We start from the raw sequence: 24622 nt of genomic DNA, 5'->3' as shown, positions 1-24622 counted from the left end.
CCGGCATGACATTGAGCCTGTCATTGGCTTGTGACTCAACAAAGGACACTTGAAGGAAGTGAGCATGTCAATAATCAGTGTCATGAATCATGAAAATGTCATGTCCATGTCATCCATCATGGGCCTTTTCCCAGAAACCATGTCTGCTTATGCTGTCTAATTATCCTGTAAATATTGAATCTTAAAATATTAAATGAAATAACAATGTTTAAGAGCAGATAAAGATTCAGAGGGAGGAAATGTCTCTTTTCCCCTCGCTTGAGTTAAGCTCAGTCTCATTAGATCCTTAAACACAGCGTGAATGTGTAGGAGTAACTGCAAGAAAGAGGCTGAAAGTCATGCGACGAGGCAATGCCTCTTTAGCACTATGATTGGCTGTGAATGGGATAATACCCGCCTGTTATATTCGCAACTGCTCTGCTAATTGGCCTGAATGGTTAAAACTGGTGGAAATAGAAGGACTAATTGACCCTTCACTACCTTAGCAACTGTTGCCATTGGCCATTTTCTCAAATTTTTGCTCTTTTTTATGTACGTCTATGGAGGGCCTGTGTGTTTTTGGATAACACAGTTTTATTGAATTAATCTTGAGAAGTGCTTGAGGATTTGGCCCTCAATCCCAAATGAACATGTATAACATCAGCAAGAACAACTAAATTTGCTCTCAAGTAAATTACTTCTCTGCAGTTTTTAATCAAGTTACAGTATAATTGAAAAAAATTCTTTAGAGAACAAAAGCAGATAAAATGCTTTGCATTGCCACAATTCTGTATGGCCCATGTAAGAATAATATCGAATGAGCACATTTACTGAATCTCTAGTTCTTTGCTTTTGGATATTGTGTAAAGTTTGTCTGAGTTAGCAACAGTAACCAAGGGGCGCAGAGCATAAGGAAGGGTCAGTGTTGACATGGCCATATTTGGTCACATCCAGAATGTTTAAAAAAATAAATAAATAAATAAAAAATCCTTAAAGGATATGGCACTCCATTTGGTTAAATTAAAGCTGAACTTTGCCATTCCTATCCCAGTTTGAGTCATCTGAAAAGTGTAAATATTGTGGCTCTCTGATGCTTTCAGAACTTTGTTTGTTTTGGCATCACATGACACAGCAACAATGGCTCAACCAGTAGCATGAGTGTGGAGGCGGGATAAATGGCAGACAGTTAGAGTGCTAGGGAAACCTGTTTGAAACATTCATTATTTTTGAAGTTAAGTTGTCTGAAATGAAGATGTTCACTTCCCTCCCAGAGACTTTTTTTTACCCACATCGTTCACGTGTTTGACCCTTTGAGAAACTACAAAGCGTAATGGACCACACGCAGACTAAACAGGTACCAGAGCACTGGTCTGTACCTTTCATAATTCTTTCTGTCAGCAGGAATGTGAGAACAAATAAGCTGGCTTTAATTTAGAAAAAACACGCTGCTCCAGACACCCAACCACACTCCAGCTTGTTAACGTCAGGCCCACGCACCGTTAATGTCATGAACGAGTTGCACAAACATTCACCCAGACAGCACTAACAACATCTTCCTCACCGGCCTCTCTCACGACAGCACAGCAAGCAAAGGTTCACACTCAGTTTGCAATCAAACTCATCCGCCTACGCAACATATGACAATCCGCGCCTCATTCCGCACAGAATCGGCTCACATCTGTGGCTCTGCTGTGATGACACTAAAGGATTATTCACCACAATTGTTCGACCTCTCGAGTATTTGCGATGCATGAATAATCATCACCACCTCCTTATTATGCAGATATATGCTAATTTCTCTTAAATATATTCAAAATGCACCCCGCCTCTTTCTTCGCTGAGGTCAAGGGTTAACTAAGTTGGCATGTGTGGAAACTGGCTCAGGTTTTAATTGTCTGTTTTTTTCCGAAGAGGCAGAAAACTTGAAATAAAGTTTGCGTGGATTTAAACGCATCTGGAATTTAGGCCAAATTCCGAGTTAATTCGTACACTGCATTAGCGGATGTCTCTCTATTTAAATACCCCTTCCTTCGTGACCCGCAAAATCCCTGGCCCCTCAGGGGCAAACGCAGCACATTCAAATACGAGGAAACAATCAGAGTGTGCTTATTTGCATATGAACGGGAGATGGAAGCCCGCAAATCCGCAGCAGTCCATTTTAATCTGAGAATGACTTCCTCTTGTATTGTTACGAGAAACAGTCTGATAGCATTCTCTCTTCTCGTCTCCCAATCTTCCTGCTGAAATTAACATCCGAATGTGCTGCTCGCTTCGGACCAGACCGCTCGGAGAGCCGTGCAGACGGTAGCAGTCCGCCAACCTCTGTTGCCCCGGCAACAAAGTGGAGGACATGGTGAGGTCTTATCAATCAATTAGAAACGTCTCTGTTCACTAGAAGCATTGAGCCACTGGGTCATGATTTCTCCACAGTTTGTCAAATTCATCAGGGCCCTTGCCAGAGCTGCATCGCTGTTCAAAAAAAGTTATTTTTAACATCTGTCGCCTCAGTCAGCAGGTTAATTTTTTTTAAATGTAATTTTATAGACTAATATTCTACACTCCCAATATAATTAAACTCCATTTAAGTTTATAAAACACATTAGTGTTCAAATTAAAATAGTTTCCTTTAGGAGAAGGCAGGATGCACAAAGAAAATCAGAGGAAGTCAATGAGCCTTTTTTGGTCAAGAGTCATACACAATTCATTTAGCTTGAGAAGAGCTCACTTCCTGTGCCTTCGTTAAAATTCCTTCATCAGGTTTGCTTTTGCAACAGGGCTTCCAAGAAGTCCGGACTAGACCCATTCAAGGGAATTCCTGTCTTCAGAATCCTTTTTTCATTCCCAGAAGCTGTCTGAGGAACAGCCACTGTTAATTGGCATCATATGACAGCTGGGTGGGTTTAGGGGTCACATCCATGTTACAGTGATTTGATGGAAGGAAGCTAAATTAAATCATTACTTTATTCAGCACTGACAGTGATGTGCACATGGTGAAGTATCAGGCTAAAGGTTCTGCTCCTGGAAACTTCCACTGGATGGGATTCATTCAGCAAAGCAAACAAATGTAGAAGTGAGTAAAATAAACATTTTCTGCACTGAAAGATTTTTAGACAACTCAGATCATTGATCATACATTCATTAAAAATGCCACAAAAGTATACCATGATGTTACTGACGTACTACTGATGTGTGCTTACACTGTACATATAGTATACTGTAATATGGTTTTAAATTTAATTTCATATTAAATGCAAATAATATATACTTTTTCTTTTCAAAATTACTGATAATATAATGTGCAATGAAATGCAAAATTAGAAGCATTTTCAAACCTTTGGACCCCACTGTGTAATATAATTCTATACCCTATGCTGCTATAGAAAGCCATTGCACTTTGTGAATGAAATTGTGCACTGCAGTTCTTGGCCTCTCTACAGCTGCTGTACCAGAACACACACGCGCACACATGCACATGCACACACACACAGACAGATGATAAAGAGTCTTACATGCCGTGTGTCCTTGTGCCTCCCTCCACATTGAGTCATCAGCTCTGCACTCCATTAATCACACATCATCAAATGTTGTCACATCATGTTAGTAAGTGTGTGTATGTGTGTTTGCGTGTGTGTGTGGTCTCTAAATGCGATCTATATGTTGTGGCCCCCATACAGCCTTGCACTGCCACTTGCTTTCAGACGTAAATAAATAAATAAATAAATAAATGATAAAAAGGCGCAGATCCATGTCTCAATGTCACCCTCTCTGGGTGTTACAGAAACCTCAGCTAAGCTCGATGCTGACATTGAGATGGAGAGAGATAGCCAGTCCGTGGACAGAGTATTATATTCCCTCAAATGGTCACTGAATACGAGTGACATTGAAGCAGCCATTAATCAATTTTCATACCTAGTCCTTCATCAGTTCACTAAACGCTGGAGCCTGATTTGATCGATAACAGAGGAAGAGGGGAACAAAACAGACGCTGGCCATGCAGATGATGATCAAGACATAGTCTGTGCTGGAAATGATTTAAAAGCCATATCAAATTACTATGAAAGGTTAATTTTTTTTTTTTCTTATATTGAAGGCAGGGGCGTTACTATCTAACAGTAACTATCTAACTGTTACTATCTAACAGTAACTATCTAACTGTTACTATCTAACAGTAGGGGGGCACAATAAACATAAAATTTCTCAAGAGCAATTTTTGAAGGTGACACAAATAATATAGCCAAAATTGTACTTGTACGGATAGATATGTGTACACAGCATGTGTATAGCATGGAGACCGTGTTTAAATATGAGTTCGGTTCATTTTGTTCACCACGCGGTCATATTATAATTATTATTTTGTGTCCTCCACATAGCATTTAGGTTTCGTCTAGGACTGAAGACTTCTCTTTAGATATTCACTGATCTGCCACTTAACATCATATTGAGCAAAACCCAACACATTGGTAGGTTTACAATATTTGCCTAATATCTGTTCACACACAGGCTTATCGCCATGTTAGTGTTAATCACTCACAGAAAAATACATGGGATATCATCATTTTTTGTCATGACTAATTTATTAATGATCCAGCATCATCTGTATTAAATAGAAAGAATCATTTCACACGATGTATAAATATATATATATACAATAAAATGGCCTTGACAGCCTAAGTTACTTACAAATAACTACTGAAGAACTTTACTCTCTCCCACCGGACTCGTATCGGTAAAGGTGGAAAGGAGGCAGTAAACCAAACCACTGTGAGGCAAGGGGGACTGAAAACATTTCTGAACTTAAAACGCGTTTATTTTGTTTTACTACTTGCACAATTGCTTTAAGTATATGTCCATTATATTATTTACAATACACAGAGTCACTTGTAATGATATTTTTAGGGGTTGTCAACCCTTGGATAGGGGGGGGTCCTGTCATCAAGGGAATGAGAGATGCTTTAGGCTAGATGGTATACAACAATTTTCTGTGTTGAAATTCGATACGCAGACATGTACAGTGTTGAAGTGTGTCATTTTTCCAAGTTTAAAATGCAAAGACGAGCAAAAATAAGCAATTACTTATAAATGCTTATAATGCAATATTTGCATGTTACAGTAAATATATTTTTAATAGATTAAAATGTATTAAATAAAATATTACATTTAAATTATTTTTAAATTAAATATGCATATACATTTAATTAAAAATAAATATATTTTTATAAATTAAATGTATTTAAATATACATATTTATATTTAAATTTTACTTAAAAATCATGAAAAAAAAAAAAAAAAAATCAAATATCCATCAATGCAAAAAGATGCTTTTTGCCCCAATTGGTGTAGTTACAAGACCTACAAGCAGGGGCTTGCAGGGTCATGCTAACCATCCAAACCTAAACCTCATGGGTTTGAGCATCCCGACCAGCCTGACACACATTAGGGTAACCATTATTTTTCGTATATTTCTATTGATGATTTTAGATTTTAAACAAGTCTACATTAGAGTCCAGCCTCATAGATGCATGTCCTGCGGCTGTGTGTGATGTGACGCATGTAGTGTTGCGTGGGTGTGCGGCCGGGAGATCCACAAGGGTGCTGCTGTGTCAGAGCGCGCACTCAAGGACGTGGCTGTGGTCCAGGCGTAGGACGTGAGCAAGCTAAGATGATCTCTTAGCCCATGTGGAGTCCACGCATTGAACACATGTACAACGGATGCATAATATGAAGCGGACAAGATGTCATGTTGCAATATATCATGTGCACGGTTATAAGATTGTGGAATACAAATAATTAGCTGCACCTCCACCTTCCTGTCCTTGTCTAATTCTTGTCATAATGCCAGATTACCTGACTTATATGGCACCACACATGAGCTGTTGTGTGTCTAGGAGATTTTGTAAACAATGCATAATTAGAGTCTTAAAGGTATAGTTCATCCAAAAATTAAATTGTCACATTATTTTTAAACTCTATTAAGCATTATTTAATTACAAACTCTTTTTCTTTCTTAAGGTCATTGCACACTGTGTCTGAAATTTTCGCACGTTAAAAAATAAATACGACCTCACGTTATGTCAATCACATTTACACACTGCCTCCGAAACTTTCGTCCGTCATAAAAGCATTCGGATCAGGTTAAATTTTCTGCGTTTTCACATCCGTAGCAAGCATTTTGATAGGAAAGGATGACGAATATGAAAAAACGCATACGAATATTTCGGACTCAGTGTGCAAGGACCTTTACATTCTTGCTTACTTGCTTTCCTTCTCTCAAATGGCAAAAATGCCTCATAAAATTGGTCTGTATGATTTCTGCACTACACTGTAAAAATTACCGTGATTTTAACGGTAAAAAACTGTGAAAATGCTACAGTAAAAACCTGTTAAATGGTTAACAGTAAGTTCCCCTAATATATACGGTGAAAAACTGTAATAGACATTTCAGACAATTTTACAATGAAATACTGTTTTTGGAAGTGAATAAGAATGTAAAATTTACAGGGAAAAACTGTAAATTGACGTTCCCACAATTCCCTGTGTTGCATTTCAAATAGTTTTTTATTTGAAATAAATATGTTTCTTCTTAGTTTTTTTCTAATGTTGTTAAATTAATGTTTATTGCATATTTCAATTTAATGAGTCTCACCATGATGGTGTTTAGTGTTTGTGTGAATGACACTGTGCACCTTCTATATATGTTATCATTTAAAAGCTGCTTGTGGGCTTTGGTTCATCATGTGACTTTCTCATCACCACCTGCATTTGGTGGTTATCAGTGCATTACAAAGGTACAAAACAGATTTCAGTACTTCAATAGGTTGGTATATTAACATTATATCAGTTAATTAAATTACGGTATTAACTGTAAATTTAAGTTAAAACCGTAAAACCTAAAATGTTGCTACCGTATTTTTACGGTAGAATTCCGGCAAACACAGCTGCCAGTTTTTTACCGTAAATTTTACAGTGTAAAATTTTCTTCTGTATATGTCAAGTATTCTTATGATAACTTTCTGTGAAGAACAGTCTGATAAATTTTTTCTCTCTGAAAGTCTGCTCTTTTGTGCTATTTTGCTTTAGATCCTTAACCCTCAAAAACCGAGACAGCCGCCCGCGGCTAAAAATAACTATTGTTCTTAAATGTTTAATAACTTTTGAACCGCTAATCCTATCTGAATGGTTTAAAAAGTGTTGTAAAGCAGAGATTCTCCGCTTTTCGAAAATAGTTTGTCTCAGTTGGATATTCAGAGGCTCCGTAGCGTACGTGATTACGTCATCACATTTTGACAACATTGATTGGTCAGAAGAAACCAATGCATTTCGTCCTTCTGAGCCAAACAGGAAAGATCGATGACGCTAAGTCCCACCCCTGTGCCCAGATTGGTTCAAACTGTCAAATATTCAACCAATAAACATAGGTTTTGGTCTTTTGAACCATTGTTTAGCGTGTTTCTATGGGAATTTGAGCAAACGCAAAGTGAAAGTAAAGTCTGTCGTGCGTGCATGAAAACAAACACAAAATAACACATTTGAATGAGAGCACTCTCTGAAAAAGCCCAGAAAAACACAGGACAGAGCACTTTGGCATAAAATAAACCAAAAACAAGGATGAAAAAAATGGTACATATCGGATAAAGCACTGGAATTTAGGTATTCGCGTCGTGAGGCGATGCCCCTGGAAAATAAATTATGACGCAGAGTGCAGCCAGCGGATCGATCCATTTGGATCCGTTTTATTATGTAATTAATACTTATATAGTTCATAAAGATCATTTGCATTATTTTTTTCTATTGCACTCCATATATTTCTCACCCATTTTGTGTGTAGTTTGTGAATCATTTGCACTGCTTGTATTTTTGTTGCACAAGACAATTTTTTCACAGCTCGCTGCACTGTTTGTGTTTGTTGTTCATACTCAGATTGAAAATATATTTTTTTCTGGAAAAAAAGTAAATTTTTTCCTGTATTTTGTTATTATATAACACGGTGGTTTCCATTTTCTTTACTCCCTAAATGTTTTTTTGGATACATCTGTATTGTTAGTAAAGTAAATAGACCTGTTTTTCACTGAAAAGCGCCTATAACAATATTGTAATAATATGCAGACAAAATTTTATTTGGACGTGTAAAACACACAGATACAACTTTTTCCAAACTTCAGGAGTTTCTATTTGACTACACAGTAAAAAAAACACCCAATTATTGCTTGCGCTTTTCTCAAAATTCTGGAAATTCGTTAATTCTTAGAGAAAACAAAGGGAAAATTGAGATTTTAAATTAGCTAGACTGAAACTTCAAGTTCTCCTGTTTATAATGATATATGGCACTTGATGCTAACTGCTAGAATAGGTCTGAAAAAACAAAGAAAAGTACAGGCGTGTCAGGTGCCCCAAAAATGCTCTAGGTCTTTAAGGGTTAAATGAATCAGTTGATCCAGTTCACAGAACTATTCTGAATGATTCATTTGATTCTTTAACTCCCTCTCTTCTTCTTCTGAATTGGTTGCAACAGTAAACAGCCTACTGGAAAATATTCACTGAGATCATGACTTGATTTTCAGTCTGTTTGTCTTACAAAACATATCCCTTTAGAAGACTTGTAACATAGTGCAGAAGTTGTATGGACCACATCGTCTTTGTAGCTCCACAGCTCAAGTCTACATTTACTTTGATTATATTGAAAACCATGGCCAGGAAAATTATTTTGTGTTCCACAGTAGAAAGAAAGCCATGCAGGTTTGACCTGCCATGAGGGTGAGTAAATAATGCCAGATTTTTTTTTTTTTTCTTGTGTTTTTAAACCTATGAACACAGTCTGATGTGGGACGGACATTGTTCTTTCTGTTTTCAATTCCATGTTGTTTGTCCACCCACTCAATGTAATTATCTCTTGAGATATTTGTGTTTGCCGGACACAATGTGATCATTCATACAAATAATCAGGGTTGAGTCTCGGTGTAATGTCAACGTGGCCTGTCTGCTTTAAACGCTTGATGGAAAAGTGTGGGAGTGAAGGGAATAGAATGACAAAAAAAAAAGAAAAATCCAATTATTCGTGCATAATAACAATTGTGTGGTATACGCGGGCGATTGCCAGCACGTACTAACCCGGCCCTCGCTAGCTCTCCTACTGTCTAAGTGCCAATTATGGTACAGGCGGCGGACATCCGCTTGAGCCAGGCCTCTTTCCACTAGACCCATTAGGAGTTGCGCCGAGCATGATAGTGCTGTTTAGTCGAACACTGCACCATAAGAGCCGTATACTGCTCCAGTGCACCAGCTCACAGTACACACACACACACACACACACGCATGCTTGCGCTGATCAGGTTACCGAAGTAGATGGCACGCTGTTCCCTTGCAACATCATTAAAGCAAGGGTGGGGATTTTCCTAGAGCTCTGCGTGTCTAGCACAATGCGGTCGTATCACTGTCCTCTTCTGGAATGCAGCAGTGTTACCTGAGAAAAGCCTGCGTGCGGCCAGAAGGCAGGATGGAGAGAGGGAGGGATGCATAAATGATTCGGAACGGTGACAGAGCGAAAGAAAGAGGGATAAAGGACCCAAAAAGGACATGAGGGAGAGAGAGAGAGAGTACATGAGAGGCAGGCCCCTGTGAAGTACCTCTTGTTATTAATAATTGATTCTTTGAAAAGACTGTGTGGTTTAATTGGTGGTAAGGGGTGATCCTGGCACACACACACACCTCTGGGAGTCTCTCTGCAGCTGGTTTCCAGTAACGCAGGCTCAACGTGAGGACGAGAGAGCAGCGCTCCACGAGAGAGAGAGAGAGAGAGAGAGAGAGAGAATGCATTTGAAATTGAAACCTACCTGGAACGACTCGAGCTGTGTCTGCAGTCTGCAAGGAATTCACTCCAAAGCGCTGGAAAGTATACACCTTTGCATGTCAGACAGCTCTCGTACCGTTGTACCTGAACCAGAGGCCACAACCTGCATGACTTGCTTTGATGACAACTGCAGCTGCATTTCATTTTAAAAAGCATAAATGGAGTCAAAAAAGACTGAAATGAAAATTCTGTCATTATTTACTCACTCGAATGTTGTTCCAAACCAGTATGACTGAATTAGATCTTTACAGCAGCGTTTCATAGTGATCAGACTGCAATTAAACTTAATATAAGAAGGTATTTTCAGTTAAAATATCTTAGAATCCTTGAAATAAAATGTATATACTTTTAAGGTAACACTGCATAAGATATTACGACTAGTTTTCCAAGAATGTATCTTCAAAGAATGCATCTTAAGTTTATTTTGTCTTACTGCACTAGTATATTTTTTTTATTTGTTTATAAACATGTGAAAAAAAATTCTGCCAATGGAGTAAGTCACATAGTGATATGAAAACTTTCATTTCATAGAAGATCTATGAAAACAAGTCTTACTATCTTGTGCAGTCCTGCTTCTCAAGTAAATGTATCTTATTTATATTGTTACTGTAAATAGGAATTTATATTGTGTTTTAAGCTCATTATTACTGGAAAACATGATTTAAAAAAATCCAATTTCAATTTTATTATTATTATTTTTTTAATAGATTTTTTAATTTTTTAAGCATCAACCATTGGAATGGATCATTAATAAATAAGGGAATAAGTCTCTGCCATCACATCAAGCTATAATATGGCTTCAGAAGAGCACAAGCTATATAGACTCCTTTTTATGGTGCTCTTTTGTCTTTTTTGGAGGATTGTGGGGTAACAGATGTGGTCATTATGAACATTCTTCAAATGTTCTTCATTTCTGGACAACAAGCATACAGGTTTGGAACAAAATGAGCTTTAATTTTTAGGTGATCTGTTTCTTTAAGAACATTTTGCGCGATAATTATTCTCATTAAAATTTTGACTGATACAAAAAGCTGCAGCCCCACAAAATCTGTTCTGTACAGTGTCCCGTCCACAATCTGACCTTCTCATATTGGATTAATTCCTAAGTCAATGTTCAACACAAACCAGCGCCACAATGGAAACAGTGAGGTATTTACAACAGACACCCGCCGTATATTCAAAAAGGAGCACACTCTTGACAAAGACCAGAGCCAATTTGACCAGATAACATCTGTGGAGACCAGAGGAAGCTTTTCCTTTTGTGCAAAAACCAGAGCTGCCGCCTGTGAGAACTCTCGGCTTTGAAGATTCTCTGTCCTATTATGCTAAAACCTGCTCTGGAGACTAGATTTGCCTCAGGTAACTCAGGTTCTTTCCTATAATCAACAGCAGTACCGTATCCTCCATTAGGACCTTTAATAAAATTCTCTGGAAAAAAATTGTGTGGCGATCCTTTCGCAAAAGCTGAGATAAAATTTAATTGCTTGAAAAGCTAAAAGGCTGCGGAAAAAAGGATTGGCAGTGTGTGCTACGAGATGACAGAATATCAAGCCGGTATGACAGAGAATCAAGTCAAACAGCGCGTCGTGTGGTTTGAAAAGTTTCAAAACTGACTGAAAGCTGTATGAAATCTGAAGTGTGGCCCAGAACAGACCTAATTGCTGTAATTTGCGTGCACAGTGTGTGAACAGCACTTTCAGTGGCTATAAAAGGACGTAATCAATACAGTAGATACAGACATGGCAATACACTGTGTGTGTGCACATCTTTTCATCTCTAGTCTAGCTCTCATGTGCCTTTGTGCTGTTAGCCATGATAATCTGTAGATCTGGATTTGCCCACCCTGCTGAATTATGCAAACCCAGCTCAGCTCAGGCGTGAGGAGTTTAACTGGGCTGGCAGTGGGAGATAGACAGCTTGTGGCCTTTGTTTTAAAGGAAAGAGGAGAGCTTATGTTATATCCCTATGTTTTATTCTTTCTTTGATCAATCTATGTATCTATCTATCTATCTATCTATCTATCTATCTATATCTGTCTGTCTGTCTTTGCATGTGCATGTGTGCATGCGTGCCATGGTTTTCTGGACAAGTACTATGAAATTCTTTGAAGGAGCATTTTAAGGCAATGGTACATGTATTTAGTAATAATTTAGTGCAATCCTTGTTTAAAAAAAAAAAAAAAGAATATTCTGGTAAGGTATGTTTTAAAGCATGGCTGCTGGTTTGAGCTGGTCCTTAGCTGGTCCTGAGCAGGAGATTGTTGCTTAGGACCAGCACATGACCAGCTAATGACCAGCTTAAACCAGCTCAAGACCAGCTTAAACCAGCGCAAACCAGCAGCCATACTTCAAAACATACCTAACCAGCATATGCTGCTTTTTAACAGGGACTGTATATATCAGAGTACCATGTTATTTCAAATTTTGTAAAGGTACTGCATTCCTGGTATACAGCAACTTTGTGTAATGAACATGCCAAATTCCTATTTCCATTATTGATGTCAGTGATATGTTAACCATTGGAACTGGATTACGGAGTTAGTGAGCTAAACTTGAGAACCAGATCAGTCCTATTCAGTAACAGATTATTTGGACTAGTTTTGTGAACTGGATCAAATGATTCAGATCCAGAAAAATCCAAATCAAACAAATGATTCATGAATGTTTCACAAAACCATTTGCCAAAAATTATGGGCTTGGTAGCCCAAGTACTCATTCACGTTGAGCTGACCAGCTGACCTTTTCGGGTTCCACTACAGAAAGAAAGCCATTCAGGTTTAGCCTCTTAAGACCCTGCGGCCTCATATGAGGACATTAAATTTTAGTGAATTTCTCTGAGACTATACATGCCACAGTTTTAAGTCTGGATTTCCTGTACAGAGCACATTCAGGGCTTTTCAGAGATACCAAATGATTGGATGTTTCACCATGACCACTCCCTCTCCTTGGTCTTCAAAAATGTCTGAAATTAATTTAGTGACACTCTTATGGAAATATGATAATATTTTGTAATTATTTAAATCTCAGGAAAATATTATGGGGTTTCAAATCAAAATCTGACTTTCTGTTACGAAACAGGACGTTTATTTCATACATGCCCTCATATGAGGACACCGGGACTAAAAGCACGTTTATTACGCATTTTGGGAGACATAACAAATGAATAGGGAAAGAAATTATATTTCAATATTCAATGAAATATTATATATTATTATGAAAATCTTGTCAATTATTACTCCCTATTATTATACTTCTTTTTTCATTACATGTTGCCCCAAAAACATATTAATATGCAAATTAGATTTAGTTTATAGATACATTGTATATAATGAGAAAACCCATTTATGGCCATTTTACACACATTTTGCAGAAAGAAAAATGGAATATCGAATCATTCTGTTATACCATAGTTGAGAAACATCTTTATACAAAGTTTGGTAAAATAAAAAATAAAAAATCTTGAAACCTAAAAATGTATTGGTGATTTAAAAAAATCAATTGTTTTTGCCTATGCATGTTCAATCATGTCTTTTAGTTTTTTAAAGAAATTGAGGACATAGCATAACTTATGAATGAAATATAATTTTTTCATTTTTGATATTATTTTTAATGCTCTAGACAATCTAAAGACATGAACAACTCTATTTTTTTCCTAAAACTTTTTTCTCGGGTCTTAAGAGGTTAGAGCAACAGAAGAATGAGGATGAACTATCCTTATAAATTTTATATCTTATATATATATCTCCATTATCAGACCTGTTCATTTCTGTTCTGTGTAATGCCAAGGTTGAGCCGCAGACACTGGTCTTCTGTGAATTCCTCTAGCAGACCATCTGCAGCGCTCAATGGTATGAGAGTGTCGTGCATCAGGGAGGAGAGGCCAGTAAGTGAGCAGGCCCATTAGTCTACGAGTGTGTGTGTGTGTGTGTGTGTGTGTGTGTGTGTGTGTGAGAGAGAGATATGAGATGCTGCTCTTAGACAGTGATAGGCTCATTAGTAGGGCTAGGATGTACTGCATTCGAGTGTGTGTGTGTGTGCGTGTTTGCGTGCACGTTTGCAGTCTAATTAGCATCGGACAGTTAGAGTGACTGTGACCCAAGACTCTCTCCGACCTCTCATTCTGACCTGCCTGCCGGCGTCCGCAAGTTCAATCCGAACCCCACAAACACACGGTCATTCAAAGAGACAAGCAAACACCCACACACCCACACAAAAGAGAAAGACATCCCTTCATGAATGTCAATACGCTCTCTAATTGGCTTGTACGGGCATCCCTGTTTTCTTTAAACAAATGTCGGCCATTAAGCCATGAGTGAGATGATTAGTGTGAAGTTGGTGTGCGGTGCACCGATACACACGTCCTCTTATGGAATGTGTCCACAGAGCCATTAGCACAGCCGTCCCTGACATGCCCCTTGTCCTCTCTCCTCTCACACCTATTTGTCAAAGCGGCCCACCGTTTCTTGCGGAAATAATGACACCCCAATCAGAGACTGCAACTGGTGTGTGTCTAACCTTATTTTTTGAAGTGCAATATGGTTTTTTGACAGAAAAGGAAGCTGATGGAAGTCAGACAGACTGTAGCGGAATATAGATGCGGGCGTCGGAAAGTTTAAAAGACATTTTAAAGTTTAACATCCTCCCCCAAAAGGCCCTTCTGCTTTCTGGCTACCGCAGTGCGAGATGAAAGCGCTTGTGCTTCTACAAAAGACTTATTTTTTGTGCCTAGCACCACTTTAGCCAGCTAAATACATCTCATCCCGGCGAACAGCATTGGGAAATACAATCTCGGTGCAGAGGGAAAAGTCTGGGCCAGCATTTCAAACAAAGGCACGCTAGCACAAAAGTACGAGAAGGGTAAAACCCTGGGACGCTGGGCAGTGTAGGCCCGTAGGGGCCCATTGTTTTCGAGAGAGCATTATGAAGAGATACACATGCACAGAAAAAGCGGTTCACACGCATGCTCTAGTTGAGGGTGAGACCTGGCTGCAGCCGAGCGGCACACACAAAGGAGCTTAATCATTCATAAAACTGGAGAGGCTAATAAAATATGCAGCACATGAATGCGGTGAAAGTGCTCTGGAGCTGCCTAAACTTTTAAAAAGACACATCGAATCAGCTATTGTGCGCGTGTAGGCCGATTAGTTTGCTGGGGCTGAAAGGATGAGGTCACGTTGTTTGTAGCATCTCTAGGGCGGATCCTGTCAGGACTGCGTCCTCTACTTCCTGTCTTCTGCACGTCTTTAAGCATTTGTCTTGTTCATTCTCTGGCTTTCCCTGTGTGCTTTTTTGCTACTTACTAATAGGGACGGTGAGAGAGCAGACAGGAAATGACAAGGAGAAAAGGGAGGGCGCCACAGGAAGTAACAATCACAAATGAGATTTCTAATAACATCTCCATTGTTTTCCTGGCAATGAGATTATATAGACATCAAATAGAGACTTCCTTCTCAGATGTTTCTCCTGAGAAAAGACTGTAATCTTGCAGCTTTCTCCTCTGGAGTTTTGGAAATTCTAAATTCAAAATCCAAAATTCTACAATCCAAAGTTAGATAATGCTGTTATTTTGAACTTTCTAAAAAGTGTTGTAAATAAAAGATTATTGGATTCTATTTTGCAAGAGAACACTTTTGGCACACACACACACACACACACACATATATATATATATATATATATATATATATACAGTATATACAATTTATTAATGAGTTTTTGATGAGTTTCTATACACTTATCTAAAATTTAGCTTCTGAAAGAAATTAATACTTTTATTCAGAATGTATACGCATTAAATTGAACAAATGTGACAGTAAAGACATTTATGCTGTTAAAGAATATTTACATTTCAAACTAATTTCTGAACATTTGATTTATCAAAGAATCCTAAAGAAATGTATCACAGTTTTTATAATTAATATAAATATTAAATATCACAACTGTTGTCAACACTGATAAAAAGAAATGTTTCTTGATCAACAAATTAGCATATTGGAATGATTCAGCTTTGCCATCACAGGAATAAATTATATTCAAAAATATATTCAAATATTACAAACAGTTTTTTTGTTTGTTTTTTTCTCTTACAGAAATGTAGGAGAAACATCTAAGACAAAGTTGATACTTCTAGGACAAATACCTGAGAAATTTCCTAAATCATAAAAAAGCAATAATATTTGTCTTTAGGACAGTATCGGGAAATAATATAAGACTCGAACTTCAGTTGCCCAGAGCTTGTGCATTAACCCCTAAGCCACGGCTCTGACCTCTCTGTCCTTTCTCTCATTAGGCTTCTCACAGCAGTTTGAGGGAGCCTTAGAAGTTGCAATCAAGGGTGCTGTTGTGTGACAGATAGTTCAGCTAATAAGTCCAGGCTTGGTTTCTCCACCACCTAGCACCTCTAGCATGCATGCACTCAAGTGAACTGAACCATCAAAAGCAGAGGCTCCTGCCTTCAAGCTTACCATGGCTAACAAGCACAGCTGTTCACTGAACCCACCACAGACCAGCTGAGGATATATTAGTCATGTACAAACAAATGGATAAATGAAAGCATAGGGCAATCATCACCATTTTTACAATAGACTTCACCTCAGGTGGACATTTTGATTTTGGAATTTAACAGGGTTGTGAATTAAATTGCATTCAGAATTGAATTGAGTATGTGTTTCAAATTCCAGTACAGATTTAAATTAAATTGTATTAGATAAGTTAGCAGATAAGATGCAGAACTGTAATTTGATATTACATTTGAAAAAAGTTCAATAAAAATTAACTGAAATTCAAGCAAAGCCTTGTCTGAAAACTTTATTTATTTTACTAGAAAAATTTTAATTTTTTCAGTGCATGTGTTTCTAAAAATCCTTGAAACAACTGTACAAGATATTAAGACTTGTTTTCATATAATGCATTTTTAATACAAGTGTAATTTGTCTAATTTAATTGTCAGATTTTTGAACTTAAGTATTCAAATATTTAATGTTTAAATATTTATTTAAATGTATCCAGTTTCTAGGATTTTTAAATATTTTTTTACATGAAAACAAGTCAAATAATTATTAAAAATTCATTAAGTATAGTGTATAAATTAATGAAAAAAGAAGATAAAAAGTGTGGCGGGCGGGGTGTCGTATATGCTTCTTTATATTTATTACATTTATGCACTTCATTTCCCAAAATGAAAATTGTTTGTTTCTCTGAACTGAAATTGAGTAAATTCCACTTCCTGCAATTCTATTTCAACTTCCTGTGAGGTATGGCCAATTTAATTCAATTTCACCCTCTTAATTTTAAAGGGCACAGATTCTTCAATTCAGAATTTTGCACAACCCTGGTATGTATTAAAGCTGTAATTCACCTTGACATTCAATAGGAAACATATGACCTCAGCGGTCGCATTTAGCATGATGGGAAGTCTGGAAAAAGGGCACGCCACACGTTTGAGTGTCATTACTAGCTCTGTATTTAGCCTTGAGCCTGGGGATATGTTTGGACAAGTCTTTGAGTGTCTGCCGCACAAATTATCCTGATAAAAGCACATGGGGTGAGCAAATTAATTCAACCGAAACCCAACAAAAGCACTGTTTACATAAGCTAATCCTAGGCAGCGTGCTAGCCGCAATGCCAACCCCGAGCAGCCTCCGCAGGCTGGGGAAATCTTTATTGAATCATCACCCTCTCCCTGGACACTTTCGAGACCCCAAAGTGTCTTTTTCCAAATGGGGAAGTGAAGGGAGGAATGGGTCCTTTCAGATGGCATCTTTACAGTCTTCAGTGGTTTGAAATCAAGGCCAAAACAAATGGCCTTTCCCAGAGCGTCTTTAATGTACCTTTTTGGTGCCTGATTTTCAGCCAGACCGTGGAGAATTGGATACAGTTATGGTGGGTTAGAATCCCTGTAGCTGTATATTATTATAGGAGGCTCTTTTGACACTTGAAAGGTGTGTGTGTAGTCCTCGCGTGGACTTTTCAAGATATAGAAAAGGTTGGAGCGGGAGATGAGGGCATGGGGGTGGGGTCCGTGGAACGAGTAGCACATTCTCAAGGATTTATGACACCTTACGTCGCCTACTCTGTCCTTGGTTGCTTTCAGGGGGAAACGCTTTCCAATGAGTCTCTAAATGAAAACGCATGGGAGGGGTGGAAGAAAAGATGACAGGAGCGGCTGAAAGGCACTACACTGTGAAGGAGGAGCAAGCTGCCAACAGCATCCCTCCTCTTTTTCTTGAAATCGAGTGGTTATCGTTTGTGACTTAAGCCAAGCTGCACAGGCTGTTCCTCTGCGCTCTCTGTGTGAATTCATAGCAAAAGCAGCTTTCCTAACCGCTAATTACAACTCGAAGCTCATTAAACCACCAGATTTATACACATGCATGCGCGACCGCTGACGATGGTGTCATACGTCACCCTTTACATCTAGATGACTGATCCATTCCAAAATCCCAAATCAAACACATTCTTGCTCCCCGAGAAAACACTATCTTCTTCCAGAATCCACACCAGATCTATATTTACAGCTGAACACTCAGCCTCTAACTAAAATCATGTTTATCTCAAAGATGCAACAAGGCAAAGTCCAGAAGCGACAGCACCAATGAGGAACTGGATCGGACGTCGACGGTAAAACGTCGATGAGTCCCTGTGTTGCCGCAGCCTTCCACGGCTTTGGCTTGTTCCTCCTCGACCATTTATCCCTGAACACAGGCTTTGTCGAGCACTTACGCCAGTGGCCTAAAAGCAAGCTGTGTGTAAAAAAGAAATGGCAAGGCCCTTAAAAGGGGAGAATCCATCAGGCTCGGGTTGTTACAAAGTGGTCCTCTATTAAAAATGCAGCAGGGCCATTACCTCAGGACCGGTGCCTTTCTCCTCTGGCTCTCTCAAGCCCACAGAAACCAACTAGCTAGCTCAGATCGCCCCATTACAGCCTGGACCACATGAGTGCTGGTCATGGATGAATACTGGAGGTGCTTGCAGTTAGTTCCAGATACAGGTGACAGTGACCAGATAAACATGCAGAAGAGACTTTTTTTATAACAGTATTGCACCTCGTAGTGTAGTTTAGAAGTCTGTCTCTATTCCACACACTCAGAAAATGACTTTTTGCAACTTGTTCAGTTTGCTTAAAGGAATATTTCACCCAAAATTAAAATTTTGTCATCCTTTACTCACCCTCATGTCATTCCAAACCTGTATAAGTTCTTATGTTGAACACGAAAGAAGATATTTTGAAGAATTTTGAAGAACCAAATAGCTCCCCATTGACTTCCGTAGTAGGGAAAGAAACACTATGGAAGTCAATGGGGATCATCAACTGTTTGATTACCAGCATTTTTCGAAATATCATCTTTTACGTTCAACATAAGAAAGAAACTCATGCAGGTTTGGAATGATTTACGAAGGGTGAGTAAATGATGACAAATCCTGTATAACTTTCTGTATAACTTTCTTATTTTAGGGAACAGAGATACCATGAAAGTCAGGCTTTAGTTTAAGACATCACCGAGTATCATTGTATGGACAAATACAGTTGAAGCCTTTTCAAAAGGATGAGCAAATTATAGAATTTTCATTTTTGAGTGAACTATCCCTTGAATTCAAATGAGCAAACAATTCTTGAACATTGCCACAACTTAATTTAATTACTGTCAATTCACTTAAATTTGTAAAGTGGAAGGTAACGTAATCCTTCTGGGTTAAAACTACATTAATCACTTTTTGTTGGCATTAACTGAAACTTAACACCAAGTTCCCAGCATGCTGTGCAAGAGACTCATTCAGGAGAGTAAAGTTTAAAATCAAGTGAAAATGAATTATTTTATGTGTTTTTGATTAAAGAAAAAGGCATGCTTGTGGTAAATGTGCAGTTTGCATTAGTGATTTAGAAGAGTATCTGTCATGGAGTTTTTGTGGTTACCCTCGTGGAGCTTAGATTGTGGGCAGACCACATGAAGGCTTTGGTGTGTGTTTTGTCACTCAATGAAAAATAGCTGTGCTAATGCTAGTGCAGTGATGAGTCTCTCTCTCTCTCTTTCTCCTATATGTTACATTTTGTAAAAGTTGTTATACTTAGTATGGAAATATGCCCTGTGCTGCCTTTTTTTTAACTGTAGAAGTTAGTTATATAGATTGGATAGTTTACCCAAAAATGAAAACTTCTGTCATTAATTACTCACCCGTGTGTCATTCCAAACCCATAAGACCTTCGTTCATCTTCGGAACACAAATTAAGATATTTTTGATGAAATCCGAGAGCTTTCTGACCCTGTATAAACAGCAACGCAACTACCACGTTCAAGGCCCAGAAAGGTAGTAAGGACATTGTTAAAATAGTCCATGTGACATCAATGGTTCAACGGTAATATTATGAAGCTACAAGAATACTTTTTGTGCACAAATAAAACAAAAATAACTATTCAACTACTACTTCTTCTCTTCCGTTTTAGTCTTCGACGTGCATTCACGTGAGTACCACGCGTGTGCATTCCTCTGCTTGCAAACAAATCAAAATATTATTATTTTTTAAAATCCTTACTGTATATTTCAATCCTTACTGTTCTTTTCATGTTTGTGACTAATCCAAAGGGTTTCACCCCTGAAATGAGGACAAACTTGGGCATAAAATTTTATCCACCTATGAGGGTATGTTTGCCAAGTATGTTCCTCTTTTCAGAGTGAACCCCACCCCTCTGAACAGATGGCTGGAGAGAATGCCCAGGACACAGTAGGAGAGGGAGAGAGAGAGAGGAAAAGGGAGGGAAGATGAGAGAAAGACAGGGAGGAAAAGAGAAGAACATTGATGGACTAAAAATATGAAAGCTTGTTTTTAAAACCATTTCTCTTGTGAATATTAAACCGCATAGTGATGTAGTTTAACGTGTGCTTTCCGACTAAATAAGGCATGTGACACTATATTTTTGTTCTCGCAACTTACTGATGTTCAACATTAAATAGAAACCTCAGAGTGAAAAGACATTCACAACCTCACAAAGCAGAGACTATATAAATAGACTCTAACCCAATCATAGACTGTAAGAGTTTCTTCAAATATGACTAGATTTGTGTAGGTCCCTACGATTTCATCGATGTGGAAAATGTGGACGGAATTGTAGAATCCAGCCATAAAAACAGAATTTACTGTATGCAGCAAAATGTGAAAGAATTTGGCAAAATTTTGATGAATAAATTGAATAATAATACCCTACAGTTTATTAAAACCTTGCTTTTAAAAATTTTCACACAGTATCACACAATTTGTAGTGTAAGTTTTAATTTAAACAGTAATCCTCTGCTGTACATTACTTGTACATCAGAATTTCTGGGGGAAAAAATAATAGGACAATATTATTGTTAAAAATGTAATACATTTTAAAAATTTTATGAATTCAATTTATTTGACATCGATTTAGATTATTAAAATTTCATTGAAGCAATAAAATAGAATCCAGAAAAATGAAAACAGACAACACGAAGGTTGGGAAAAAATAAAACTGAATTCATAGAGCCCTATTTGTGGCTTAGATGCACACTCCAATGCTAACAGAAAAATTACACACGGACAAGCATAATTTAGCACTCTAGGCAGATCTGACATCCCCAACTCGATGGTTACAGGCAGACACTTACAGCAAGCATTTTACAGTACAGGCTTTCCCGATGGAAGTGTTTACATGTATAATTCACATACGCATACAAAGCCTGCACTCTTGTAAGTTCATGTTTCTGCGTATGTCATTATGGATCGCTTCCAACAGCAACTCTGAAGAAAAACTCAAATAGGAAAAAATGCATTAGAGTAAAAACAACCCAAATATTAGATTTTTTTTTTTTTTTTTTAAACAGTATTATAGCCTAACATCATGTAATGCTATTACAAGTAATGTTATTGCACTCTCAAAGGGAAAACGCTGGACTGGGCAAGTGATTAGGAGTCAGGCTTTGTCTTCCAATGATATCTGATGGACCGAATAACCACATTTTTAAAAATAACAACCAGACAATTATTAAAAATTTTAAGCATATTTTAGGGCTAAATTACTCAATTTGTTGCAGTCAGTAATTTGTGTGTGAAACGGCTGAGTGTGCTTGTGGATTTTAATCTATCCTTTCACCTTTTTAATGACAGTGCTGGTAATGAATACCGAAAATCAAATTGTCGTTGATATCTGAAAATTGCTTGTCCATTAACGAGTTTAATTATTCAGATGAAGGTTGTTTGGAGGAGGGGAGATGAGAGCATTTTCACCCGTGTGCTAAAAAATAGGTGCCGCTAGAGGAAAATGAAGCATGAGTCTGGTAATTATCCACAAGCGGAGTAAATATCACAACGTAATAATCCTAAATGACATTGAGAGCAGCGGAAATATAATGAGCCACATATATGCACCATTCCCATAATGCAGCAGGAACGTTGCTGGCAAGCCGTGTGTCACCTCACTGCAGGGCAGTTAGCGTGCACTCCCACTGAGAAGAGAGGTTTAAACGGCCGACTGGATGTTATTTCTGCTGTACATAAAGCTGACCCCACAGAGTGTAACCAAACGCCACACACACACATATACACACACTTGCTCGCATACGCAATCTCATGGCTCTGGATTTGAGTGCTCGCTCTGGCTGTCTTCCCCTTTCCCTTCTTTCAAAACATCAATGCGCACACACACCGTAAAGCTCTGACTTCTAGCCACTGATTGAATGGAAGATGGGGCCCCACTGGCCTCTGTTGACACAATACCAGGGGGGAATTACCTCTCTTAAATTCTATTTTATATCCCACTGGTGTATGACTGCTGTCAAGGATACCTCAGCTCACACACTCACGTTTATACATCCACCCATGTTCAACTAAACCCTGCAAGATGAAAAGAAAGGGGTGGTGTGATATTGTAGATACTGTAGATATCACATGAGGAGACTACAGTTAGATTGTGAATCCATTGATTTGGGATGTGTGCCATTTGGAATTGAACTCAGTTGAGAATTTTTTTTGTCTTTGAATTGAGGTGCAGTAGGGATAAAGAATTGAAATTCGAATTTGATTGTAAGTAAAATAAAAAATGAATAGAAATATATAAAACTTAATAAAATCAATTTTAAACAAGTATTTATATTAAGTTTTAAGGTATAGATAGATAGATAGATAGATAGATAGATAGCATGCACAGCAAAAGCCACACATTTTAATGCTACCTTCTTGTTAAATTGTCAGGAAGAAAAGTAGAAATTGAATCTGCATTTGCAATCTGTTCACTTTGTATAACAAATCTTGCTGTAAGGCCTGATATTGTTTGCACCTAATTTCATGTTCAGTGATATCTATGACCCATATTATAAAACAATGGAAGGATTTCCAGCCACATTTCATTTTCTTTTGAACCTACTTCAATGAAAGTAAGTCATTTACATGTAATTGATACCAGGGTCTTTATAATAATTTAACTGAATTACAGATTCTCGACTTTAACAGCTTACTGTCGCATCATAATTTTCCCTGCTTAACATTTGCCTCTCATTGAGCACAGAGCGTTATTGGGGCAGAGAGGGAAAGAGAGAGAGCGAGGGCAGTGATTGTGTGTCAGTTGCCCCTCTTCCCCCTCATGATTGATTTCCCCCGGAGGAATGCCTCCACTCAGAGAGCACGCTAGAATCAAGATTAATAACAGGCCATTTACATCCTCAATCACGCACACACACACGCAATCGCACTCACGCTGACCCGTGCTCACATGAGGTCCCCATCCTTCACAGGCGAGACCGAATATCTGAAATCTGAAACTCCGTCCCAGTGCCAAAAAACCTCCTCCATCTCCTTTAATAATCTACAGATCAATAATTATTCCCAGACTGGCCCATTTGACCATTACCCATGATGCACCAGTGTTTGCCATAGTGCTCCACTTTGATAAGGATCACCAACATACTTTGCACATTTCTGAACCTTTTGAATATGCATGCATTCTCTTTGACAGGCCCTGTTTAGCAAGGTGAGTTATTGTTGTGAGGACTTTTGTTTGCAGTGAAAGAGAAGGACAAACGCATGATGCTGTGGACGAGCCCCCACTTCCCTCCGAGACACTCTGAGAAACTCATTAGACAGCGGAAGTGGGTAAGATCCAATTTGACGTGACCTTGAAGGCAGCTACAAGGAGTGGGGAGTGTGTGTGTGTGTGTGTTGATGGGTAATACAGTGCCTGTTGCTAGTGTCACGTATAGACTAGCGATGAAGGGCGTCAATCAAATTGTTTCTACAAGCTCCTCTGAGATTTTGAAGGCTGAGATTGGCCAAGCGCTTACTAAATTCTGGTAGTGTAACATGGGTAGAAGGAGGGAAAGAGAGAGGTCGTAAACACTTGCTGATGGAAAGCGACTTGGCCACTGCCGTTTATCATGTGTCTTTCGGGAACGCTTGCATATTTGGCCAACGTTGAGCAAGCAACTCCTCCAAAAGACTTTCCATAAATTTTCTTCCCTCACATTCATCTATTGCACTTTGTAATTTACCCACCCCAAGTTGATGAGGAAAATACATCTTCACGCCCTTTGTTCTGACAGCCATTTTTTTTTGCTCTGATCCAATCATATCCCTCTCTCCACTTTCATTCACTCAAACATGTTACACAAGTGCTGGCCTCTTATGGGGCGCGCCGCATAAAAACATTCATGAATCACAGAGGGAGGCCGAAATCACCAGTGCCCCCGATAGCATCTCGGCACAATCGATCAGCCCATGGTAATCAATTCTCCACGTCCGGGTGGTGTAGGGGCTTAGAGAGATGGATGCAATTATTCAAGTCCCTCCACCACT

At 38.4% G+C, this 24622-nt stretch overlaps 1 protein-coding gene across 4 annotated transcripts in view; it reads right to left on the bottom strand.

Annotated features, from left to right (window-relative positions):
• Positions 1 to 24622, bottom strand: part of rbms3 (RNA binding motif, single stranded interacting protein) — a 164750-nt gene that overhangs the window by 123228 nt on the left and 16900 nt on the right. The window lies entirely within an intron of this gene.

Source organism: Onychostoma macrolepis, chromosome 16, assembly GCF_012432095.1.
Source record: "Onychostoma macrolepis isolate SWU-2019 chromosome 16, ASM1243209v1, whole genome shotgun sequence".
In the NCBI taxonomy this organism is placed as follows: Eukaryota; Metazoa; Chordata; class Actinopteri; order Cypriniformes; family Cyprinidae; genus Onychostoma; species Onychostoma macrolepis.
This window is presented reverse-complemented; position numbering and strand designations above follow the sequence as displayed.